At 35.6% G+C, this 25,088-nt stretch overlaps 1 pseudogene; it reads left to right on the top strand.

Moving 5' to 3' along the window:
• The window catches only part of LOC106061156 (dynein axonemal heavy chain 6-like), a 146,998-nt pseudogene that overhangs the window by 32,997 nt on the left and 88,913 nt on the right, over positions 1-25,088 (top strand).

Below are 25,088 nucleotides of genomic sequence, written 5' to 3'. Positions count from 1 at the left end.
GAAGTAACGTCTGTATTATATAAGATAAGATAAGAAAACTAAACATAATGGTGATGATCCATATGAAGCTTTACTGGAACTCAGAAATATACCTCGGCAATGTACTGGATTTAGCCCAGCTGAAATGTGCCTCAAAAGAAGTCCTCGGACATTCCCAACACTTCAAAGTGTTTAAGTGAACATGTTGTAGCTGAGAAGAAAGAGAATTATAAACAACAAGTAAAAAGACAATATGATAAGCAAGCTCGGGATTTAACAAAACTCCATCTAGGGCAAACTATTTATTACCAAAACCCAGGTCAAACTGGGTGGTATCCTGAAATAATCAGGGAACAACCATCTCCAAGATCTTATAAGATCAAGGAGGATAATGGAGGATTCTACATACGTAACAGATTTCATATTAGGCAAAGGAAAACTATTTTGAAAGACACTGATGTCTATGATGGGAATGTCTTGGATGATGATGATGAAGATAATGAAAGGCCAGATTTTGCTGATATTTGTTCTCAACATGCAGCACAGTCTGGAGTAGTTTCTCATGTACCACACAATAATTGCGATAGAAATATGCCAGCAAGAATTAGCACTCGAGAAACAAATAGACCTGTGTGGCATAGGGAATATGATATGTACTAAGAATTTTTATGACAATATTAATATGCATGTTGAAATATTTATTCTATATGTGTCACACTCTCAATTGAAATTTATTTTTATGTTTAGTTGTTACAATATTTATAAAATAAGATGAGTTATTAATGTTTGTTATTTTAATTGCAAATATTTCTGATATGTATTTTGTTAGCTATAGAAAGTGAAGGATGTTGATGTGTGTTTTATATAGGTTGCACCAATCTGTATTTGGGAGTAACATCCCTTGTAACTGTGGTTGTCAAACAGTATGGCGTTAGATTAAACAGCTGATTTCATTTCTTATACGTTCCTGTTATATCCAGAGTCTTGTTATTATTCGTTCATAATAATCAAGTAACAGTAGTATCAGTGAGTATCACAATCATTCAGTAATCAGATGGAACGATTAAATTCTATTCAATGATTAGATTGCCAGGGGAACAGAAGAATCTTTGTCTGTTTTTTAAATAACTATATTACTATATAACCATTGGACTTCATTGGACTTTTATACAGTCTTGCTAGACTAAGTCTAGCTAAATCTAAATCTAGATATTTTATAAATTTATATTGATTATATTGACATTGAGATCATAATGCGTTTTACGATCTCAACCTCACTCATTTTATGTAACTTGATTTGGAACTAGATCTAGTCTAGATCTAGAACTAGGATCTAAAAAATAAAATAAATCCAGATCTAGATCTATTTTTAGAACTATTATACTAATACTTTATACTTATAGTCTAGTCTAGATTCCAGATCTGACTAGGTCAACTAGGTGTGTACTAGACTTAGATATAAAATTATTCTAGAGCTAAATCAATTAAGATCTTATTATATTATATCTTATCTTATATATGCAGATGTTACTTAAAAAAAGATGATTATGTCCATTACTATAGAAACTACTGACTAGGTGTAGTAGCACTAGGCTACTACTATAATAGTTTCTAGTAGTTGCTCTAGGAATCTAGACCTATTAGATATAGAGTTAGGTGTACTTAAAAGCAGCTATTCCTGTCATCTTACAAAGAGATTTATTGATGTGCTTTATTATTCTTTACAGAATCTAAAATAAAATAGGGGCAAAATTGGCTGAGCTAGTATTTCACATTCAGAACAGTACTGTTGCTTTTGATTTTTAAAATACATTTAAAAAGCCTATAGACTGAAACCGAACAACTGGTAATGAAACTGCATTTATATATCTTATATAATACTGATGTTACTTCAGAAAAGAAGATGATTACATCCTACGAGCCATTCATTCAGTCATGCATATTAACCATTGACTTAAATTCTCCCAAGTCACTGGTTTTCCTGGCTAGCTCAGACAACCCATTCCATGCTCTAATAGCATAGTGTCTAGGACTAGATTTACATTCTAGATTTTTTTAAGCCACTATATTCAGGAGAGAGTTCTTTTGAGATGAAAGTGAGAAGGGCAAAGGTTACATTGTCAGAATTGGTGGTTGAGCATAATATCTTTCTTAGCAGGACAAAGAGAATCAAATTGATTGTTTAAATTTTGAGATGCTCTTTCAGAGCTGAGGATTATAATCTACTTACTACCCCTTTTAAACCTATGGCAGGATGAAAGGAAACGGCAACAGGGAGGGTATGAGCCCAAGACCATCAAGACAACCCAGAATGCAATAGCTAGGGAGTTTATCTATTCAGCAGACTCATTAGCCCAGCTTCTTAATTACAAACAAGTTCAAATGACTAATTAGGATTATGTCTGAAAAAAAATCTTAAATATTTTTGTTATTAGTGATTATTGAGGTATTGAGGATGCCAAAGCATTCATTGCTGACTCGGCCAAGAATGGTCTGAAAGATTAAAATCTGAATTCTTTCAAATGTGATAAAATATTTCCAGTGTTTGCATATCTTGGAGGCGTGGTGGCTGAGCGGTAAAGCGCTTGACTTCTGAACCCAGGACCGGAGTTCGAATCCTGGTGAAGACTGGGATTTTTAATTTCGGGATTTTCAGACGTCTCTGAGTCCACCCAGCTCTAATGGGTACCTGACATAAGTTAGGGAAAAGTAAAGGTGGTTGGTCATTGTGCTGGCCACATGACACCCTTGTTAACTGTAGGCCACAGAAACAGATGACCTTTACATCATCTGCCCTAATTAATTAAATTAATGACCACCTATTTATCCTATTATTCTTTAGTTCTTTTCTTTTAAGTGCTAACAGCGGTTTATGGTCACATTTAATTGTAAAGAATCTTCCTAGCAAATAATGTTTTAGTTTGACTATGCTCCATACTATAGCTAATAGTTCTTTTTCTATAATTGAATATTTTCTTTCTGCTTTAGAAAGATTATATTGTGAGGTTACTCAGTTAAAATACTTTGACTGATATGTACAATATCATTGTCCTCATTTGTATCTGTTTCATGATCTACCTGCCTTGATAAAAAATCAGCTAATATATTTTCATGACCAGGTATACTTTGTAGGTCAAACTTGTAATCAGACAAAATTAATGACCACCTATTTATCCTATTATTCTTTAGTTCCTTTCTTTTAAGTGCTAACAGCGGTTTATGGTCACATTTAATTGTAAAGAATCTTCCTAGCAAATAGTGTTTTAGTTTGACTATGCTCCATACTATAGCTAATAGTTCTTTTTCTATAATTGAATATTTTCTTTCTGCTTTAGATAATGTTCTACTTATATGGACTATGGGTTTTAGATCTGACTCTTTCTGTTGCAGTAGGCATGCTCCTATACCATTATTGGATGCATCAGTGTACAGTAGGAGTTGTGAGATAGGATCAATACTCCCTAACTCTAATTTCTCATTAAACTTATCCTTTAGTCTAGTTAGTGCCTCTCTGCTGCTATCATCTAAGTTTATTATATTTGAGTGTTTCTTCTTAGTGAATTCTACTAAGGGCTGAATTAGTTGGGCATAGTTGGGTATGAATTTTCTATAAAAGTTGCACAAGCCTAATAGTGCTCTGACATCCTTTTTTGTTTTAGGTTCCTTAATATTTCTTATTTTACAGATGTTTGCTTTGGTAGGAGTTATTTTACTGTTAGTGATGTTGTAGCCTAAAAATTGAATTTCATTCTTTACAAGATTTAATTTATTGGGAGCAATTGTCATTCTATGTTGTTTTAAACTAGCAAATATTTGTTCTAGTGTGTCTAGATGTTCCTTTTCTGATTTAGTGAAAACACAAATGTCATCAACATATGAGATTACATTGTCAATGCCTGCTAATAGTTTGCTCATACATTTTTGAAATGTGGCTGTGCTATTAACTAATCCAAATGGCATGACATTCCATACATATATCCCTTCAAACCCGGGTAGTATACATTTGAAAGCAGTATATTGTTTAGACTTTTCTTCCATTTTTATTTGCCAGAATCCTCTATTTAGATCCATGGTGGTAAATAGTGAGGCTCTGCTTAGCATATTAATTATAGTTTCTGTATCAGGTAGAGGTTCAGGATCTATGATAGTACAATTGTTTAGCTCTCTATAGTCACAACAGATTCTCACACTGTTATCTTTTTTTTTGACAATCACCATAGGTAAGAACAAACATCTGATTTTTCTATCTTGTTTTCACTTAGTAATTTCTTTAGTTCTACTTTTACTAATTCCTCATAGGCCTTTGGGATGTTATATGCCTTTGTTTTAGATGGTAGTGTCTTATTTAAATGTATTGAATGCTGAATTAGATCAGTGCAGCCTAGTTTCAATGTAATGACATCATTGTATTTTTCTATCAAGTTATCTATATTAGTTCTATCATTACTGTAGTCTTGGGTGGTAGTATGAATGGATATAGTATTTGCAGCATATTCTTGCATAGTTACTATTGAATCTGTATCCCTATCAATAACTTCTATCTCTTCAACTTTTCTTTTGGGAAATTTTACTAATTTATCTATGCTCAGCTTACATTCCTTGCCATTTCTGTCTACTTTGTACACTTTGTTATTTATTTTTCCTACTATGTCATATGGGCCTTCATTTTTGTTTTTACTATACTTATTTTCTATTTTTACAAACACTTGGTCTCCTATGTTCAATGTCCTTAATTTTCTGTTCTTATTTTTTATATCTCTATGTCTCTTTAAGTTTTTATCCATGTTTATATCAGCTAATTTTATTCCCTGTCTTAAATTTTGTTTTGTTTGTGTTATCCATGGATGGTATTCTTCATAGTTCTCTAGCTCTAACATATTATCAGCCCATAGTTCTAGTGGTCCTTTAGGTTTCCTATCAAAAACTAATTCATATGGACTGAATTTTGTTGTTTCATGAGTAGTAGTGTTGTAAGCGAAGATAGCATAATTGAAAGTCTGATCCCAAGTAGTCATTGCTTCTGTTTCTAATTTATAGATTATCTCTTTGATTGTCTTGTTCCATCTCTCAATCACACCGTTTGACTGTGGTGAATAAACTGTACTATGCACTAGTTTTATGTTAGTCATAGCTCCGAAAGGTTTATTTAAGTTTGATCTAAAGTTAGATGCATTATCTGATAAGATTTTGTTTGGGAATCCGAACTTTAGGAATATTGTTCTTAGTGAGGTGCATATATCTTCGGCCCTGATATCCCTAAGAGGAAAAGCTTCTGCCCACCTGGTTGCTATGTCTATGATCCCTAATATATATTTATTTCCCTTGGTACTTGTATTTAATGGGCCCATAATATCAATGGCTATCTTGTCCCAGAAACAATGGGCTTTATCTGATTTTTGTAGAGGTGCCTTGAGTCTTGAGTATGAGTTTTTGTTTAGTACATTCTGCACAGGAATCTATATAGTCTTTAATTTGAGTCTTCATCTTAGGCCAAAAGAATTTTTGTGAGATTTTAGCATATGTTTTCTTTTTTCCAAAGTGGCCTGCTGTTGGGTCATCATGGGCCATTTTCAATATTTTGGGTTGTAGACTTTCTAGAATTATAATTTGAATTCTTGTGCTATCTTTGTTTCTGTTACATCTAATGGCTAGGTTGTTGGCTAAAAGATGATGGTTGTTTAAATTTATTTTGTTATAGTCTTTATTTAACAAATCTTGTATTATAGGGTCACTGTTTTGCATTTTGATTAATTCTTGTCTGGTGGTTCCTATTTCATTGAACAAAGTATTTGGTAATTCAATTTCTGGCACTATATTTTTGTGTGATCTAGTTTGAACAGCTAATATATGATGTTGGTCTAGATACCAATTTCTTTGTCTGTTTTTTATCCATGAATCTAGCTGAGTTATTGTTAAGTCTTTGACACCATGTGAGTTCCCTATTATGAGGTCTTGGGCGGGTGTATCCATTACTACTACTTTTATCTCGCCTGTGATCCAGGGAGATTCAATCCAGACCTTGGCGGTTTTACATATATCAAATTTTTGTATGTTGGCATAAATGACCTTAACAGTTTCTTCTAAATATTGTTCTGGTTTGACTAGATTGGATCTTACTATTGATGTTGTTGCACCAGTATCTCTCACTGCTTTAATTTCTACTGAGTTTACATATGAGGGAAAAACATTTACCTTAGACATGTCTGTTTGTAAGTAGGCTACATTCTCTTCTCTTTGTGTATTGTTATTGGTATTGCCTCTATTTCTATTCCTGTTTTGATAGTTGTTGTAGTTGGACTGATGGTTGTATGTGTCCCTCCTTGATTGTCTATTAGTATTATAGTTATTGTAATAGGAGTTGTTATTCCTAAGGCTCCTTCTTTCTCTGGGGCTTGCACTCTGGTTGGATCTGTAGTTTCTATATTGGTTGCTATAGTTACTATGATTGTTGTAATTATTTTGATTGTAGTTGCTAGGGTTGTGGTAATTGGTGTAACTTCTATATCTGAAGTTGCTAGTGCTAGTTTGTCTGCATTGGCTTTTAACATGGCCCTTCTTCCCACAATTAAAGCAAGTTTTTGAATTAGAAAATTTAAATCTATCATTACTATTGCTATTATTAGCTGTATTAACTGTGGCGGCCAATTGATGTAGCTCTCTTTTGTCCATAGTGTGCCCAGGATGGCTATCTTTAAAAAGGTTTAAATTAGTAATGAGATCAGTTTCTGTCTTTACTTTCTTTTCTTTAAGAAAAGTGAACACTAAATCTGTGACATTAGATAGTACATTGTCAATTAGGATCATGTCTAAAATTTGATTAGGATCTTTTATATCACATTTAGCTAGCTCTAACCATTTAAGCATATTTGCCTTCATGTCAAAAATTATTCTGTTGAAGTCTCCATCCTTGTTTAGTTTAATCTTTTTAAAGAGTTTTCTATAATAGTCTTCGCTTTTCCCAAAATGTTCCAAGAGTCTAGTTTTAACAGCTATGTAATCTTTCTTTTGTTCAGTTGTGAGTGTGCTTATTATGTTTAGGGGTTCTCCTGATAAATTTGCTAGCAGATGTTTTGCCATATCCTCATTGTTTAGATTGTAAGTAGATGAGATATGTTCAAACTGAACTAGGTAATTTTCTAATGTTTCCTCCTTAATGTTAAATTTATGACATTTGGAGATAAATGGTTTGTTACTGGTTTGCTGGGTCATAATGTTGGGGTTGATTTTTGCTGCTTCTAATTTAGCCAACTCTACTTTGTCCTGACTTTTTTTTTGTTTTGCCTCTAACTCTTTTTGTTTAGTCTCTAGTTCTTTTAGTTCTTTCTGATGAGCTCTTTCTGCAGCTCTTTCTTCCCTATCTTTATCCTTTTCAGCCCTATCTCTTTCCTCCCTTTTTTCTTGTTCTGCCTTTGCTAATTCCCTTTCTATAAATTGTCTATTTTTATCACCTTCTAGTTCCATCACTTTCACAAGCTCTAAGATTTTATCATATGCTGCCATTGTTATTATTAATGTATCAACTTATGTCTAATGAGTAGTCAAAGAAGTAGATCAAAGTAAGATCATGTAAAATATATGTTCAACAGTCCTTTTACCTGCTTTGAAGCCTGCCTATTCTTCAGAAAGGACCTCTCCAGATTTTTATTGAGTCTAGTGAGAATTATTCTTAGCATTATCTTACTTGGGTGACTGATCAGACTAATCACTCTATACTTTTGGCATTTTCTCAAGTTTCCTTGCCAATCGATATGTCTGGTTTAAGTCTAAGGTTCATATTTTTAGTCACATCCACCAACAGCTTAAACAGATTATTCTACAACTTTTGTTTGATTTTGTTAAAAGCATTAATAACAAAACATCACCTTCCAATCTATAATGGCACTAGGCAATGAATTTGTCCAAGAATATGTCTTTCTGAGTATTTAATTAAGTTTTGTTTTTCTATTTGTAAATAAATAATGGTTCAATGTTTTATGTATTATTTTTAATTTTCTTTTTATTCTTCAATTAGAAATTGTGTGTTGTTTTAATAATGAGTCTCTTGTTTATAACAAGTTGCTTTTTGGTCTGCACAGAGTTGACAGTTGGATGGCTGCCTGGTCGTGCTGTTTGCATGCTGGACTGTTATTTGGATTTATTGAAGGTCTTGGGTTCAAACCCTGCCCAGTCCCATCCCCCATTGTCCTGCAGGAGGTTTGAACTAGGAAGTAAACTATCTTCAACTGTGAAGGAACATCCAAAACATATAAAACAAACAAACAGACAGAAACAAATATTGAATCTACATTGCTCTATATCTTCCCAGCAGGTCACTATGATGCAAGTACTTTAACACTTTTACAACTTTCATGGGTTCTATAGTCTTTGTTCAACTTGATTTTTTAAATTTTTTCTTTTATGTGTTCTAACATTCAAAATTTAAATAGTGCCATTCATAATTTAGCATATATTTAAACATTTACATATTATTTTTTAAAGATATTAATAATAATAATCTTTATTATCCATAAGGAGATTAGTCTTACAATTATGCATTACACCAAACAAAACATTCTAACTATAGAAAATCAATTTATATATTTACAACAGACTCACTCATAATTTAATAATGAATATATATATATATCTCAACTGTCAAGAAATATTTAAGATATCTATAAATAAGAATGTTTACTCCTTTAAAAACAAGAGTATTAAATCTAAAAATAATAATACCCATCCCTTATGATTTGTATTTAATATATTATTTTTTTTATTATCTATTTAACAATATCTTTTAATGATGTTACATGTGCTTGTACTAGAGATGGGAAATGAATCGAACCTGAACCAAACAAATTGAACTCAAACCTCACTTACAACTGAACTGAACCCGAACTTTAAGACTGATCGGTCTGAACTGAACTTAACCAACTGTCCTTACCTTCACCGAACTGAATCAAAGATTTTTGCAATATTTTTTAGTAAGAAAAGATAAAAACTTAGTATCAGTGAGAGGATTGGACAGTTATTTTTAATTTTTGGATAACTCAGCTGGATCATTTTGGATTGTCTTCTTTTGATTCACAGCCAATGTACTGTAACATTTAACATTTGTGCTTTAATGAAATGGGAGAATCGAAGAAACTAAAAGTAGACTCAGAATGTAGAAACTACCAAGAAAAGTGGACAGATCTTTGTCTTTTTATGGAGTATGAAAATAAGTCAATATTTTTTATTGGTATATAGATGTTTGTAGCTTTTTTTAAAGAACACAACATTAACAGCATTATCATATAAAAAAACAACAACAAATATTGCAGCATTCTTAGTTTGAGCCACAAAAAAAAAAATTGCTAAGAAACATCTAGAAATCAGAAGATTGTTTTATCTAATTATTAACTGAATTAAACATTATTACATATACCTAATTTTGCTATTACCATACTGCTTCATCTTGGTGTCTCATCAATACAGTGTGATATTTAAAAGTTGGTTTTGGATAAACATCCTACATCCCATGAATAAGTGTAAATATTATATTCATGTGGGAGGTGCTGTGACTAGGTGGTAAAGAGCTTGACTTGCGATCCAAGGGGGTCCCAGGTTTGAATCCTGCATCTTAAGGTGGTAGTCTCTGAGTTCACCAAGCTCTATTGGGTACCTGACATTAGTTTGGGAAAAGTAAAGGCGGTTGGTCATTGTGATGGTTACATGACACCCTCGATAACCGTTGACCACAGAAATAGATGACCTTTACAACATCTGCCCTATAGATCATAAGGTCTGAAAGGGAACATTTTTTAAACTATGTCCACAGGTTTATAATAAAAGTGCTTTATTTTTATTTGATGTTTTTTTTTAAAATCTTTTCTGTTATTTGGCCCGCGAAATGAGTGTTGGAAATTAAAAAGGCCCACTGGCTGAATAAGGTTTCACATAGCTGTTTTATCTAATCATTAATTTAATTAAACATCATTACATGTACCTAATTTTACTATTACCTAATTTCATAACATCAAACCGAACCCGAACTTTAGACCTGACTGAACCAATCTGAACTATCCTTATCATCATACCGAACCGAACCCAAACTTACATCTGAAAGAATGGAACCAGAACTTTAAAAGTTAGGTTCGATTCCCATCTCTAGTTTGTACATGTGGATGTTTGATTGTATTAAAAAAACTATGTAATTTTATGAATGTGATAGAAAAATACCAGAATGAAATAATTAATTTTAATGTTTATAAAAAAAAACCACTGTAAAATATATGCTTTAAAATTAGTGAGTTTTAAAGGCCTTTCTTTTCTTCACTTTCTTATCATAAAATGAAAATAGTATTATAAACAAAAAGCACAGCTGTTCATCAAACATGATTATATAATGCTGATTTAAAAGTTGGCTAAATGAGGTTAATAATAGCTTTAATGATACTTAGAAACATTTTAATGAAACACACAGGGTTAAAGATTGCTAAATAGACTAAGACAATTACAAGAAAGGTTGACAAAGTAGATAATTATGTTAACCTGATTTAATAAAGTATCCCTAATATAGTAATTAAATAAAGTAAAAAAAGTTTTAAAGATCCTGCCAGCATGTGGTTTGCACTCTAGAAGGTAGTTTGATGGGTCACAGGGTTGAACCCTGCCCAATGACATCCCCCACCAGACTTCTGGAGTTTTGGGCTAGGATGTAATAATCTACAAATTTGAAGGAACATTCCAAACATGTAAAAAAAACAAACAATAATCATTACACCTGTGCTACACTGTACTGGACAAGTATTCATTTATAGTGGCTTAGATTCTGGATTTTACCCATTCACATAATTGTTGATACATGTCCTATAGTGACCGCTACCAAGGGACTCCACATATCCTGATCAGAGATTATAAACTAGTTGATTCATTCTATAGAGTGTATTTCTTCTACAAGTTATCCAGACAGTCCTTGTTTCACTTTGTGTAGCCTGTCAACTCTTTAAAGCTAAGTTCTACAAGTTATCCAGTCAGACCCCCATCACATCAAAAACTATTGTTACGAGCATCTGAGACTCTTAAGTATACACCAAATAGAGCCATCAATAGAATTTTAATCTTGTTCAACAAATAATAATATGTTACATCTCGTTTACATTTACTCCATTTTTTGATCCATCTCTTATCTTTCCTTTTTCAACACACATTTGTACCATTTCACTTTCACACTATTATGCGCATGTAACATCTTGGATAACCAACATTTTGTTTAGTAGTGCAGAAAAATTGAGAAGAACAGATCAGCAACAAAAAACTGGCTAGATGCCAAAGAATAAATTGTTTTTAATATTATGTTCTAAACTATCATGAATTGTATATAAACTTAAATGGAGTTCTATTTATATCTTTTGATATTTTTTTTCACATCATTTTCTTGAAGATAATGATTGCTTGGATACACCAGGTGTCCTCCCATGTTCTATAAATTTGTGTTTTAACATAAATTTTAAAAAATCTTTTCATTACAACAATAATAGAAAAAAAGTTGTTACATAGTGCAGAAAATATTTATCTTGAACTAATTCTAATAAAGTTTGTTTTTTTCCTTTGCTTAATACATACTTCATTAATGAAGAAAGCAGGTCATAACTTTTTAAAAATTGCTTTTGTGTAGCACATTGTTCATGTTTATTGCATGCTCAGGGGGCTATGGTCTAATCTTTTTTCCTTTTTTTTTTGGATCTGTGTGAGGAGGATCTTTTTGAGCTGCCTTTAGATGCTCAGCAAACACAACCCAGATTGAGTTGGGTTTTTAAATCAAGTCCCCTTAATAGGTAGCCTAGTGGTTTATGCCATTTAGCCACACATCCATATTCATAAAGTAAGCTGTTTAGAACAAAGGCGGCAAAGAAAAACAAAATGCAGAGGGATGTCCTTATTACAATGATTATGATGTTTGTCTATTACAGATAGTAATGTGAAAATATCTGTTATAGTTTATATTCGAGTTGATTTTGTGTATTTCAGGTGGAAGAAAAGCCTGAGTTTCTTTAGCATAGCTAGACTCTTTATTAAGTTTTTCATCTGGTAGTTTCAGTGAAAAAAAAAGTTATAATTGTACATTCAATGACTTCTCTGTTCTCATTTATATGTTGGAGGTTTCAGACAAGTAACCCCATACCTAGGATGAACTGTGCAATGGTTTTCAGATCTGGTAGCTCTCCTAATAGTTTTTGCTCTATATAGGGCCCTATAGTGGTTTTTGGGACCGGTGTCTTATTCATTTAATGACTACTTTACACTATGAACGTAGAGGATGGTATTGGGAAAATACACAGATATATAACATTATTCTAGATGTGACTCTTCATTGCTTGTGATGTCACACATTTATTTATGTTGTAAACAAGGCTGCTAATTACTGTCAGAATTGTGTCTGTATTTTCAAAATTTAATGAAAGAATTCTTGAAAAAAAAAACTATATGTTTTTACAGCCTCTCTTAATTTGACATTGTTGATCTGTTCTTAGTCTGTTTTACACTCTCTTTACCACCACACCCCATAGATTAAAGTAAAAAGTAAAGTAGTTCCCTTTTCAGATCATGTGTCTATAGAGCAGATGATGTTAAGGTCATCAGTTTCTGTAGTCCACGATAAATGAGGGTATCGTGGCCAGCACAAAAATCAACTGCCATGTCAAATCAGTTTTCATGATATGCATTCAATTCTATTTTATTTTTGTTTGTAAAAAATGTTGGTATTTATTAAATTTTGACTAGCTTATTCTTGTATGGGGTGTAGTATGAGTAGTAAAGCACATGGCAACAAGCAACAGGTCTAGAGTTCCAATCCTGGTGAAAATTAGGATTTGAAGATCAGGATTTTTTAAGATGCCCCTGAATATACCAAACTCTAATGGGTACTTTTGCTGGGGAAGTAAAGACAGTTGGTCTTTGTGCTGGCAACATGACTCATTAACCAATGGCCATAGACATCATCTGTGTCCAAAATATGCAAGATCCGAAATGGGTACCTTTACTTTTTACTTCTTTATGTAATACTTTCTGGGTGCCGGAATAATCAGAGAATTTTTCGAAATGGCTATAGCTAAAAAAGCTTGTCTTTGATGAAGTAGATGCTGTAGGAAGTAAGTAATTGAATTCCTTTTTTAAAAAAAATAACTGCAAACACATATTACTGATGGGGGCGCAGTGGCTGAGTGGTTAAGTGCTCGGCTTCTGAACCTGTGGTCCTGGGTTCAAATCTCTGTGAAGACTGGGATTTTTTATTCTTCTTCTTCTTTCTCATTGTTATGTTGAGTGTTCAGATGACTAGACCAATACATGAGATGAACTGCGCAGTGGTTTCCAAATCAGGGAGCTCTGGGATTTTGAATTTCAGGATTTTTTGGGTGCCCCATAGTCTACCCAGCTCTAATGGGTACCTGACATTAGTTTGGGAAAAGTAAAGGTACTTGGTTGTTGTGCTGGTTACATGACACCCTCGTTAACCGTGGGCCACAAAATCAGATGACCTTTACATTGCGTGCCCCAAAGTTTGAAAGGTTAACTTTACTGTGAATCAAGAGTGGGATTTTTTAATTTCAGGATTTTGGAATTGATCTTTATTTCACCGAATTCTAATGTCTACTTGACTTTAGAATTTAGATGAAGAAATCAAAGGAAGTTGCGCTTGTCACATAACACTCTCCTTAATTATCTGACATAAAAATGAGTGACCTTTACATCATCTGCGCCATGGTTACATATGCTAATGTTATGTTAAATTAAAGATGTTCCTACTGGTCGTTGACATGTAGCACCATACTGCTGGTAGACAACTAAACCATTGTAGGAGTAATATATCTTAACTAATAAAACTTCAAATAACTTGAATAACTTTTGTGAACAAAACTAAATATAACTTTATTTCTAATATAGACAAAATAACTTGTGATCAAATGAAATAAATTTAGTAGACTTTAGTAATAATATCTTTAAAAAAAACTAGCTCACTATAATAGCACAATCTTTCAGTCTCATGTTCTGGAGTCGTCTCCCTTAACTAACACCAAAGGATGGCAATGCCACCTATGTTGCATCATTCACAACCAATCACTAATCTCTTCCTACAATCACCATATAAACACACACACCATAACATCTACCAAATAAAAACAGTCTTAAAATACATGGCAATAGAATTTGATGGAACCACGAGGTTCTGACCTCAAAATGGGGTGTAACAAGTTTGGATTTAGTGGAGCTAAGAATTTAAATTGTTATATTGCAAGGTTGATTTATGTGGCTGATCAAAATGTCATGTGCCTCTTGTCTCCCAGGTGGCTGGGTCTATGTTGAACGCCTTTAGAGAAGTTTAAGGGTGTCCCTTAAGGGTGTTTCTTTGTCCGCCTAGCAAGCGGTTTCCTTCCCTTAATAAACAGAGCTTAGTTTAGGCTCTATTTAAAACTTTTTTTCCCCCTAATTCTTTCGTCCTGTGCCACCCCAGGAGTTTCGATTCTATTTGAGTTCCAGAAACGGGTCGCCGTGCTTTTTTTTTTTTTTTTGGCTTATATTTTAATTTTCTGGATATGGTTGTCGACCACATTTCTCAGTTCCTCCTCTAGTCTCTCCACCGCCGTCTTTTCTTTGCCTTTCATCCAGACTTTTGTCCTTGTCATCCACACCAGTTGTCTGTATGTTGCGGCAATTATGTTGCCGAGGATGTCCGCCTCCCTCCTCCTGGCTGCCGGAATCTGGTTTGTCGTGATGGCCCTGTCCACGTCCACCGGGAATTATGTTGCCGAGGATGTCCGCCTCCCTCCTCCTGGCTGCCGGAATCTGGTTTGTCGTGATGGCCCTGTCCACGTCCACCGGCACCCCAGTGCTCCCGGACAGTAGCCTTCCCAGGTTGTTTTTTGCTGCTTGGACGACGGGGCATCTTAAGAAAAGGTGCCCCTCATCTTCCAGTTTTCCGGTCCTGCACATTTTGCACCCTTTCTTTGTGCCTTTTCTCTCCTAGGTCGGGGTCATGTTGAGGATCAAACGGTAGGCGACCTCCCGTGACCTCGGAGAGATGTGTTTGTTGTGCAGGTTTCTGAAGGCCGTCTGGTAGTCTACGTCTCCATTATGCCATTTAATGCGTTTTTGGAGGGGTGTTGCTTGCTGCCGTATGAGTGTATATTTCTTTTGTTGTTTTGTGTATGTGTTGGGTGTTGTCTTTAATGCTCCTAATGACTGCTTCGTGAAAAGGTGTTGTGTATGTGTTTGAGTAGTGTGTGTGAGTGTTCTGTATTGGTATCAGCTTCTGGAGACGTAGACCGATTAGGTAGATGGCAAAACCGTTCTTTTCCGGTGCCTTGGCCAGTTGCCCCACGTACTTGAGCCTCAGAGCCCGAATCTTAGTTGCAAGGTCTTGCAGTCCTATGCCGCTGTTATGTTTGTGTTGTATTAGTGCTGTGTGTTTTACGTTTGCTATTGTGTTCTTAAAAATAAAGCTGCGAGTGATTTTGTTAAGTGTTTGTATGAACTGTGGTGGGGGTTCTGTTGTGGTTGCTTGATAGATGACTTTGGGGAGTATTAGTGTGTTGTATATGTGGGCTCTACCAAAGATTGTCATACCTATGTGTTTGTATTTATCTAGTGTCTTTTGTGCTCTTTGGATGAGTGTATCCCATGTTTCACTGTGTAGGGGTTTGGCGTCCTCGTGATCCCGCATATCTTTAGGGTCTTTCCGCTTTGTAGGCCTTCGGGGAAATCTTTTCTGTGTTTCCATTTGCCTACTCCCATTATGGCGGATTTCCCTAAATTTATTTTGGAACCACTGGCTTGGCCTTATTTTTTAAAATGTTGTATTATGTTCGCTATGTCGTTTGTGTGTGTTATGAGGAAAGTGGTGTCGTCTGCGTATGCTTGTATTTTGATGATGGTTTGGTCGCCCGGGACTGCTAGGCCTTTTATTGTTGTGTCCTCCCTAATCTTTTGTAGGAGAGGTTCTATACATAATGTGTATAGTGTGGGGGAGAGGGGGCAGCCCTGTCTAACTGATCGCTCCACTGGGAATGGGTTAGACAAGGTGTGGTTCACTAGTAAGCTGCTCTGTGGGTCAGCGTACATTAGCTTAACCCACTTTATTATTTTGTTTCCTGTGTTGTTTGTTTTCAAGAATTTTGAATAGGAAGTTGTCTACTCATTCGAATGCCTTCTCCTGATCGATGGTCAGACTACTAGTTGTGTGTTATTTATGTCTGCGTATGTTCTGATGTCGCGTATGCGGTGGTTCATTGTATCTATGTTTCTTCCTGATGTGCTGCAGTGTCGGTTTGGGTGTAGTTTGTTCGCTAGTGTTTTGGCTAGGATTTTGTAGTCTGTGTGAGAAGGGAGATGGGTCTGTAGGTGTTTATTAATTTTGGGTTGTTTTTGTCTTTCTCTAGCACAGTGATGTAAGCCTCACTGAAGAGATGCGGAAGTTTGCCATTTTCTTGTGCATTATTAAAAATTGTTAAAATGATAGGGCCTATAAGGGGCAGAAAGGCTTTGTAGAATTCGGCTGTTAGGCCGTCTGGTCCGGATGTTTTATCGTTTTGAAGGCTTTTGACTGCTAAAATCTCTGTCACGGAGTGTGAGTAGTGTGTCTATTGCGGTTTTGTCTTCTTTTAGTTGTTTGCAAAATTTTAGTGTTTCATTTTGTGCCTCTGCGTCTGTTTTTAGCGGCCCCCGAAAGGGGAAAAGACGCTATTCGTTTTGTGCGAAATGTCTGTCCGTCTGACCGTCTGTCCGTCCGTCCCGTTTAGATCTCGTAAACTATAAAAGATATTGAAAATCCGACATCACAATATTTTAGACCATTCAAAGTTATGATGCAACGGCTACTTTTTTTTTCTGAAAGCGAAAAATCTAATTTTTAAAATCAGTTATGCAAGCAGTTTTTTTTAAAGAGAAAAGGCTAATTAGTATGCATTATAAGTTAGACCTAATTTAAAATGAATAGTAATCTTATAAACTCCATTTGTATGAACATTTTTTTTATTGCGGAAATTATTTTTTTTTGAGGGTTCGAATAAGAGATTGAGCCTTTTCAAAACAATTGGATCGATTATAAGACATCAGTTAGGCCAAGGGAGACGCGGTGGCTGAGCGGTAAAGCGCTTGGCTTCCGAACTGGGGGTCCGGGTTCAAATCCTGGTGAAGACTGGGATTATCAGCTTTGTAATCTTTGAGCGCCTCTGAGTCCACTCAGCTCTAATGGGTACCTGACATTAGTTGGGGAAAAGTATAGGCGGTTGGTCGTTGTGCTGGCTACATGACACCCTCGCTAATCGTAGGCCACAAAAACAGATGAACTTTACATCATCTGTCCTATAGACCACAAGGTCTAAAAAGGGAACTAGTTAGGCCAGGTTCACATCTAACTTTACATTCACTTTCAACTATCCTTTGATCTCCGGGACCGTTGGGGCACTACACAAGATCTGTTAACCTTCTTTCTCTATTCTTATCTCTCATTTGTCTTTGATATAATTTCATTTGCATGTTCTTTCTGAAAATATTGAAGCCTGCCTGGATGGACCTTTTCGGGGGCCGATTTTGAGTTTGTGTTTCCACACAAACTGTCTTTGTAACCTTGTTCTTTCGTGTAAATGCTTTGGAAGTGTTGTTTGAATGCCTCAGCTATATTTTTATTGTCTTCTTGTGTTGTTTTTTTATCTATGTTGCGTTTTCTTTGTATATTCTGTTCTATGGTTAGGAAGGCTTTGGTTGGCCCTTCTGTTATGGTTCTTTGTCTGCATCTTTTTTGTGCCCCTGTGTATTTATAGTCTAATAGTGTTTGTAGTTCTTATGTTGTCTCGATGTCGATTGAGTCTTCCTGTAGTGTTTGGAGTTTTTCTTTTCAGATGTTTTTCTTGTGTGCGCTGCTTGTGTTTTGAGTGGCTATTATTATTGTTTGTTGTTTTAGGCTTCGTTTAAGTAGTGCCAAATGTCTTCTGTGTTAGTGTTTGGGTCTGTTGTGTCGAAAGTGTTTTGTATTAAAGTTGTTATGTTTTTAAAGTAATTTGTGTCTGTTAAAAGTGAGTTGTTGAATTTCCAGTGTGGTGATTGTTTCTGACTTCGCCTCGTACTGGTCACATTGCGAGGTTACGTGACTCAAACACACTCGCACTTATATAGGGTCCATAGGCTTTCTAGAATTGGATGGAACGTCGCTTGACCTCTGGTTGATCACAATCGCCGTGACTTGTGTGCGTAATATTTACAACACGTGTACGGGTCTTTGCCAAACTGGCGTGTACTGTTTTTCTTCGCGGTGGACCGCTCGTCTAGCGCTGGCCTGGGGCGATTTGCGTAGTCCAAAACACACACAGCACTACCCCCATCTGTCTCACCACCAGGTTTATAACAATAGTTATACAATGAAAATGACATGTGATTAATGATAATAATAAATGAATATATATATATAATGATATAGTTCAAATTAAATCTGTGGCATTTTACGTCTCGAGAGACGATCTTTTCCCTTTTCAACTTCTTGTGTGACTAAAGAGGCCAATCCTTCATACACAGCTGCAATCGCAGGTTGGGCATATGTGATCACCAGGCGCCGTTGCGTTATCACCCTTCTTTCTGCTTCTGTAGTGTATGGCATCTGCAATCCGAGACCCTTCCTTTATGCTCTCTCTCCATGTAGATCTATCCATTGCTACTTTTTCTCAGCTGCTAGTGTCGATTTTTAAGAGCTTCATGTCGCGTTTGCATAGTTCAATTTAAATTCTTAAATAGTATTGTATAGAAATAGTATTGACCTCATCAATATTCCATTTCAAGACAAAGATTCTGTAAACTGTTCAAGGTAACATTAGTATCTTCTAGCCAGGTCGAATGTTCACCGACGATGAAGAATCAAGGTTCAGAGTAATATCAAAACTCCCAACGTCACAACGTAAACCTAGAATTAGCGCGGGTCCTATGAAATTGCGGGGCCCCCTGCTGTCGCAAAGGTTCGGAGCCCACTGCGGTCACCTAAAGCCGACACTGCAAAATAGCGGCGTATACTACGCCGCCGGTCGAGTAGTGAAGCAACAAAAAAATGTTTACTATCACAACTTTTTACGCAGAATTTAAATATGTCAATAGCCCGAATTTGAAAAACCATCGTAATTTTTCTTTAAATAATCAGCCACATCGCCCCAATATCAGTATATCTAATTTGAAATCTACTTAGTATCTAAAAATAATTTTGATTTAAGTCTTATTTTGGAGGCGTGGTGGCTGAGTGGTAAAGCGCTTGGCTTCCGAACCGGATCCGGGGTTCGAATCCTGGTGAGTCCACCCAGCTGACATCAATTTTCTTAAGCAAGGTCTGAAATAGGATTTTTTTTAAAAGGTCTTATTAAAAAAAAATAAAACCCTCTATGCTAATTATGAGAAGAAATTTTCAGGGATCAATCATATAAACGATAATAAATGTAAAGCGTGCTACGAAACATCACAATTATATGCCCATGACGGTTTGTAGTTCGACTGCACACTAGGCAGACCGTATGGGAGCAACACTAACTCATTTTGTGTCAACCTGGTTTAAAAAGTGTATGTTCTTTCGAAGAGCTTTGATCTATATATATTAATAGTATAAAAAAACAGCACTCCTATTGGTTCGACGCGTTCGTTTTCTGTGGCGTGCTCGCCCGATTTCCACGCAAGGGACCGCTTCGTCGTCACTCTCAGTTTTGTCACGCACAGATTGAAAACTAGGTCACTTAAAGTATCGTCGTGTGGAGCCAAGAATTAAAGTCGGCAAGGTGGTAAAAGATAAGGAAAGCTTATGTAAGCTATAGCATCTACATTTCCAAAGTTTTGAAACAAGAGCACTGTGACACTAGGTATCTCCTCAAAAGCCATATCTCTATCATGAACCCAATGAACTCTTTGGGCGCACCACCACTGAAGCTAACAGTTTAGCTCACTACAACAAACACATCACCACCACTGAAGCTAACAGTTTAGCTCACTACAACAAACACATCACCATCACTTCTCTGAGATTCAGACTGCCGCCCGTCTCCTTCTTCCTGGTGAGTTGGCCGAACACGCTGTCAGTGAGGGTACCAAGACCATCACCAAGTGCACCAAATGTTGATAAAAAATGTACAGCCACTTCGATGTCTTTGTTAAAAGATGGGAGGTCAACTTTTTTTTTAAAGCTTATATCAACTCACTCTGTCTGCCTGGTAAAATGTTTTGTACACTTTATTTCTCACATATGTTTCCAATCGCACACAATTATTATCTTCTTATCTTATATAATACAGACGTAACTTCAAAAAAGAAGATGATTACGTCCTACGCGTCATGCATGACTTAAATTCTGCCAAGTCACTGTTTTTCCTATTAATATTAAGTCTAAAAAATCTAGATCTATTACAAGTTGGATTACATAACTAATACAAAACAATTGATACAATTATTCTAAATATAAGCTTTATTTTTTTTAAGTGATATTTTTTTTCTTTTTCTTGTTATGTGATACTTTCCCACTCCAACATGAATTAGGTCAATGTCATCATCTTCCTTATTTCCCGCGTTTAGCACAGGTTAAATCACGTGACAATAACACGTCTAGTCTACAGGATATTAAGGTCAACGTCTTCTCCCTTTTTCCTTGGTCTGCTGGACCGTTGGGGCACCACACAGGATCTGTCAACTTTCTTTGTCCAATCTTCTCTGTCATTAGCTTTTGATAGAATTTTATTCTGATATTCTTTCTGAAAATATTGAAATCTGCCTTTTTACCTGCCTGGGTAGACCACTTCGGGTGCTGATTTTGAGTTTGTGTTTCCATACCAACTGTCTTTGTAACCTTGTTTAAAATAACTTTGTAATTGTTACACTTTTTGAAATGGCCATACCCATTGCTCCCTTAGTCCACAATGTTTCATCTAGACTCGGCCAGCTAATTGTCTCTTCTAACACAGTTTTTCCAAAGTGTGGTAGCCTACGCGAATCCCAAGGGATGCAGAAAGAGTTTGAACGGAATGCGCGTTGCATTGCATTATTTATGATGTTTTAAAATACTTATTTATTTTGTTCAGTTAATACATTAAATTAAAAGTCAATAACTTTTCAATCACATTGTATTTGATGTATTACAAACTAAAACACCGAATATAGAAAGAAGAATGTGAAGATGAGAATGTAGAGATGAAAATGTAGAGATAAGAATGTTAATATGAGAATGTGAATATAATAATGTGGAGATAAGATTGTGGAGAAAAATGACAGCTGCACCTGCAAAAAATTGAAACAACTGAAAAGACAAAGCCATAACCCTCGACACTAAATTCAGACCGATGCGCTCCCTGGTCACTGCCACATTCGTATGTGTGTGAATCGTGGACGATGACTCTGGAACTAGAGAGAACGATTCTAGCAATGAAATTTAGATGATATATATTTAATATATGAGGGTCCTAGACATCCCATACAAAGTCAGCATCACAAAGGAACAGATAAGAATGGACCTCATTCACCAATCGTAAACAAATAACATTTAGTCACGTGATCTTATTGATAAAACAATGAAAAAAACTGTCACGTGACAACCATCATGAATTAAACATGAGATCGTAAATTATATAGAAGAGATAAAGCACCACGTGGCTAAATGTTGTTTGTTTACGATTGGTGAATGAGGTCCATTAAGATCACAACGAGATTGGACCCCAAAACGACCTGCTAATAACTGTCAAAAACCTCAAACTAAAACTTTATGGCCAAATCACAAGGCCTCATTTCTTGCAAAGATCTTCCTTCATTAAACAGCACCAGAATAAAGAAGAATAGGCAGACGGAGAAAGCGATGGGACTCTGGGAGGACAACGTAAATGAATAGTCGGGCCTGTAAGATAGAGAGGAATGGAGAAAGATGGTCGACAGATCATGTGTGGTATCCCAACGGTTAAACAGTCTAGGGTACGTGTAGTGCTTGGTCTCTTCAATTATTAATTTCTGTACTGCTTCTCTTATTTCACCACAAAACCAAAACACGAATATGTTCATAGGAAATAAATTTCATGTGTTCGTATCGGCGTGTGTGTGTGTATTTGTGTTTATGCGCATGTGAATGATGATCCTATACGATCAACTGTTTCAATTCAAGTCGCTATGTTGACACGTGTATTTTGGGTCGTGTTTTTTTTATTATCATGTGCTATAGCTTAAGATTTTAGTATAGGCCTATGAGTTTCACCTGCGTGGCTAGTATTTAGAAACTAGCTGTGTTGTTCTTCATTAAACTCTAAAAAAAAAAAAAAGGTGACTAGTCACGCTCTATTAGTTCACATAGCACTTAACTCAATGTTTCTCATACTGTATCCGGGGACCTCAAGAATCGGCATGACGAAAGGATTTCCACACAACATGAAAACTGTATATAATTTAAAATGAATTCTTTTCTAGAAGCCAGTTTATCCAATAGGATAATTTCAGCAACAATCGACTCGCCCCTCACTACTTTATAAATATCTATATATAAATATTTAAAAATGCTCCGCGACAGAGATGTCTTACTTAGCACGAAGATGATCTTTAAAAATATCACGCCCATTACTGACGTCCGTGTGCTATATATACCTTTTGCAGGGGCGGACTGGGTATCAAAATCGGCCCGGGCATTACCAAATAAACCGGCCCACAAATGGCATGTCATATATTTTCGGTTGGGGGGGATTTTTACCCCACTCCGCAATTTATATATATATATATATATATATTAGGGTGTGTGTATATGTAATTAATTAAATTATGATCTTTCATTCTTTCAAAGTTTTTTCTACCCTAGAATACTCTCTTCCTATAATTAGTGGAAAGACAGTACACACCGCCAAAGGGCAGCTAGGGAGTCCGGGGGAGCGCTGTGAGCTCCCCCCAGTGGGGTCCGGGGTGAAGCATTATTTCCGTTATTTTAACCTTAAAAAATGCATATTCTGAGGTATCTACAGTGCAATTAGCCTGCTACTCTTCTGCTAAAAAAAAAAATAAAAAACCAAATCAGCTATTCAATGGAGTCCAGTGTTTGGTAGAAAATGGTAAAATGCTTTAGTTTTTGTATAGGAGGGGGAAGGGAAACCACAAAACCCCTTTTGGTTACGCTCAGTTTGGTAACTGTAGTTTGCTTTAAGTTGGCTGCACTGGGGCAGTAAGTAAAGTTTCTCTTTTAGACAATGAGGTCTGAGGCAAGTGATGGTTTGAAGACCCTCCCCTCACGGCTACGCCCATGTGTTATATTATAGGTGTAAGCCTAATTCTCTACAAAATATATAAAGTTTGATAACGCATCGAAAACTGGATTGATGCATAGTCATGCATGTTGATCTGTGACTTAAAATATGCTAAATCAAGAGTTTTCCTGGCTGACTCAGGCAACCCATTCCATTAAAAGATAAGAGAAAGCAGAACGGTTAGAGAGGCACTTACTTAATGTGAAAAGCTCTTGCTTCCTCCTAGCATTCTCAAAAACGCGATTTGTATATGAATATACCATGACCCATTATTTAAAATATAAATCTCCTTTCAATAAATATCGGATGTGACAGTGTTATATAAATTATTGTAATTATTGTAATAATTTTCATCATTAATGACTTCATACTAAGCATAAGTTTGCCATTAATTATAATAGTATAAAAATTGATTTAGATCTAGATTTATTATTTAATTAAATATTTTTTTATAAGCCTTAAGTGTAGTATTTGTAGATCTATGTTATTAAAAATAAACAAAAAAAAACTTTCTTTTTCTTTCCAAATCGCAGAAAGTAGAGCTTTATACCCATATTGAGCTGTGAATAAGTTGGGTGGTTTGCTATTTCGCGGCTGTGTGGATGTGTTAAAGTTAATTTCTATTAAGTATTGTTAAAGAGCTAATTGTCGCACCTATCTTTATTTATTTATTTAATTTTTTTTGATGCGTTATATCAATGTTTTCTAATTTAACCTCTCTCATCCCTCTTCTTGGTTAAATTTCATTGGAACCATTAAAAGACGGGAGAGGGAAGGAGCGAACAAAAATGGAAGTGCCATCAAAGGCCCATGCCGACCTGCAAAATGATTAGGCCAAACACAACTTCGAAGACTTCAAAGCAGTCCATGCCGTTCGTGCGTAGCAGAAAGTACGAAAGTACGGCCTAACGTTTTGCAAATGATAATACGTACAGTTTATAATGTTTTGTTTTTCATATTCTTGTTGAATTTCAAACAAAATTAATTGTAATAAGAAAAAAAGAAAATGTGTTGGGGCCTTTGTGTCTTGCTGCTGTCACTTTTTTTTAAAAAAGTTGTCTGCATTGAATTTTTTTTCCTTTCGTCGCGACCAGACCGGCCCATTTGGTACCGGCCCTCCGGGCATTTGCCCGTTTGCCCATATAGCCAGTCCGCCCCTGTACTTTTGACCTGGAATGTTCCTCGAATTATACTATTAACCATGGCTGCCTCTTTATTACTAGATTATTTTGTTTTACTGAGATGAATAGTGCGTTGTAAAAGAAAACTCATTAATATTGACCTTTTTTTATATTCTTTCTTCTTATTACGAAAAAAAAGGTGTAAAAACAAGGAGAAAGAATTTCTGAAGCTGTTAACACCACAATACGCTGAGCGCCGGGACCTGGCCTCGAAATCAGACCGCTTGCCGGCTTGAGCAGAAACCCGCCGAGTGTTCAATTCTATCTCCAGTAAGAACTTTATACAACGCTTAAAATTATGTAGCCAACACTATAAAAAAAAAACACTAAAGACAACGAACTCGTTTTAGTAAAATTTCATTAGGCCCAATGTAATTTTGGATTCTAAACATAGCGTTAAATTAGTAAAAATGAAAAGTGAAACTTATTTGCGTTTTACTTATGACCAACTTTTTTCTCACGGACCTACTGCGGGAGCCTACATCACTCCTCTAGGTCCCCAGCTTCTAAGAGAGTCTCGAACGTAAATTTTATCATGTACGGGTCGCCACCAGGAAATGCCTTAACCTGCTTTAGGCCTATTTCAAGTCAATGTATAATGACTTGTACTTAGGATTATTTATTTTAAGACTAAGACTGCTTTATTGATCCTTACGGAAATTTGTTGTGATTACAAGGACTCTTTTCT

This window comes from Biomphalaria glabrata, chromosome 6 (genome assembly GCF_947242115.1).
Source record: "Biomphalaria glabrata chromosome 6, xgBioGlab47.1, whole genome shotgun sequence".
Classification (NCBI taxonomy): Eukaryota; Metazoa; Mollusca; class Gastropoda; family Planorbidae; genus Biomphalaria; species Biomphalaria glabrata.
This window is presented reverse-complemented; position numbering and strand designations above follow the sequence as displayed.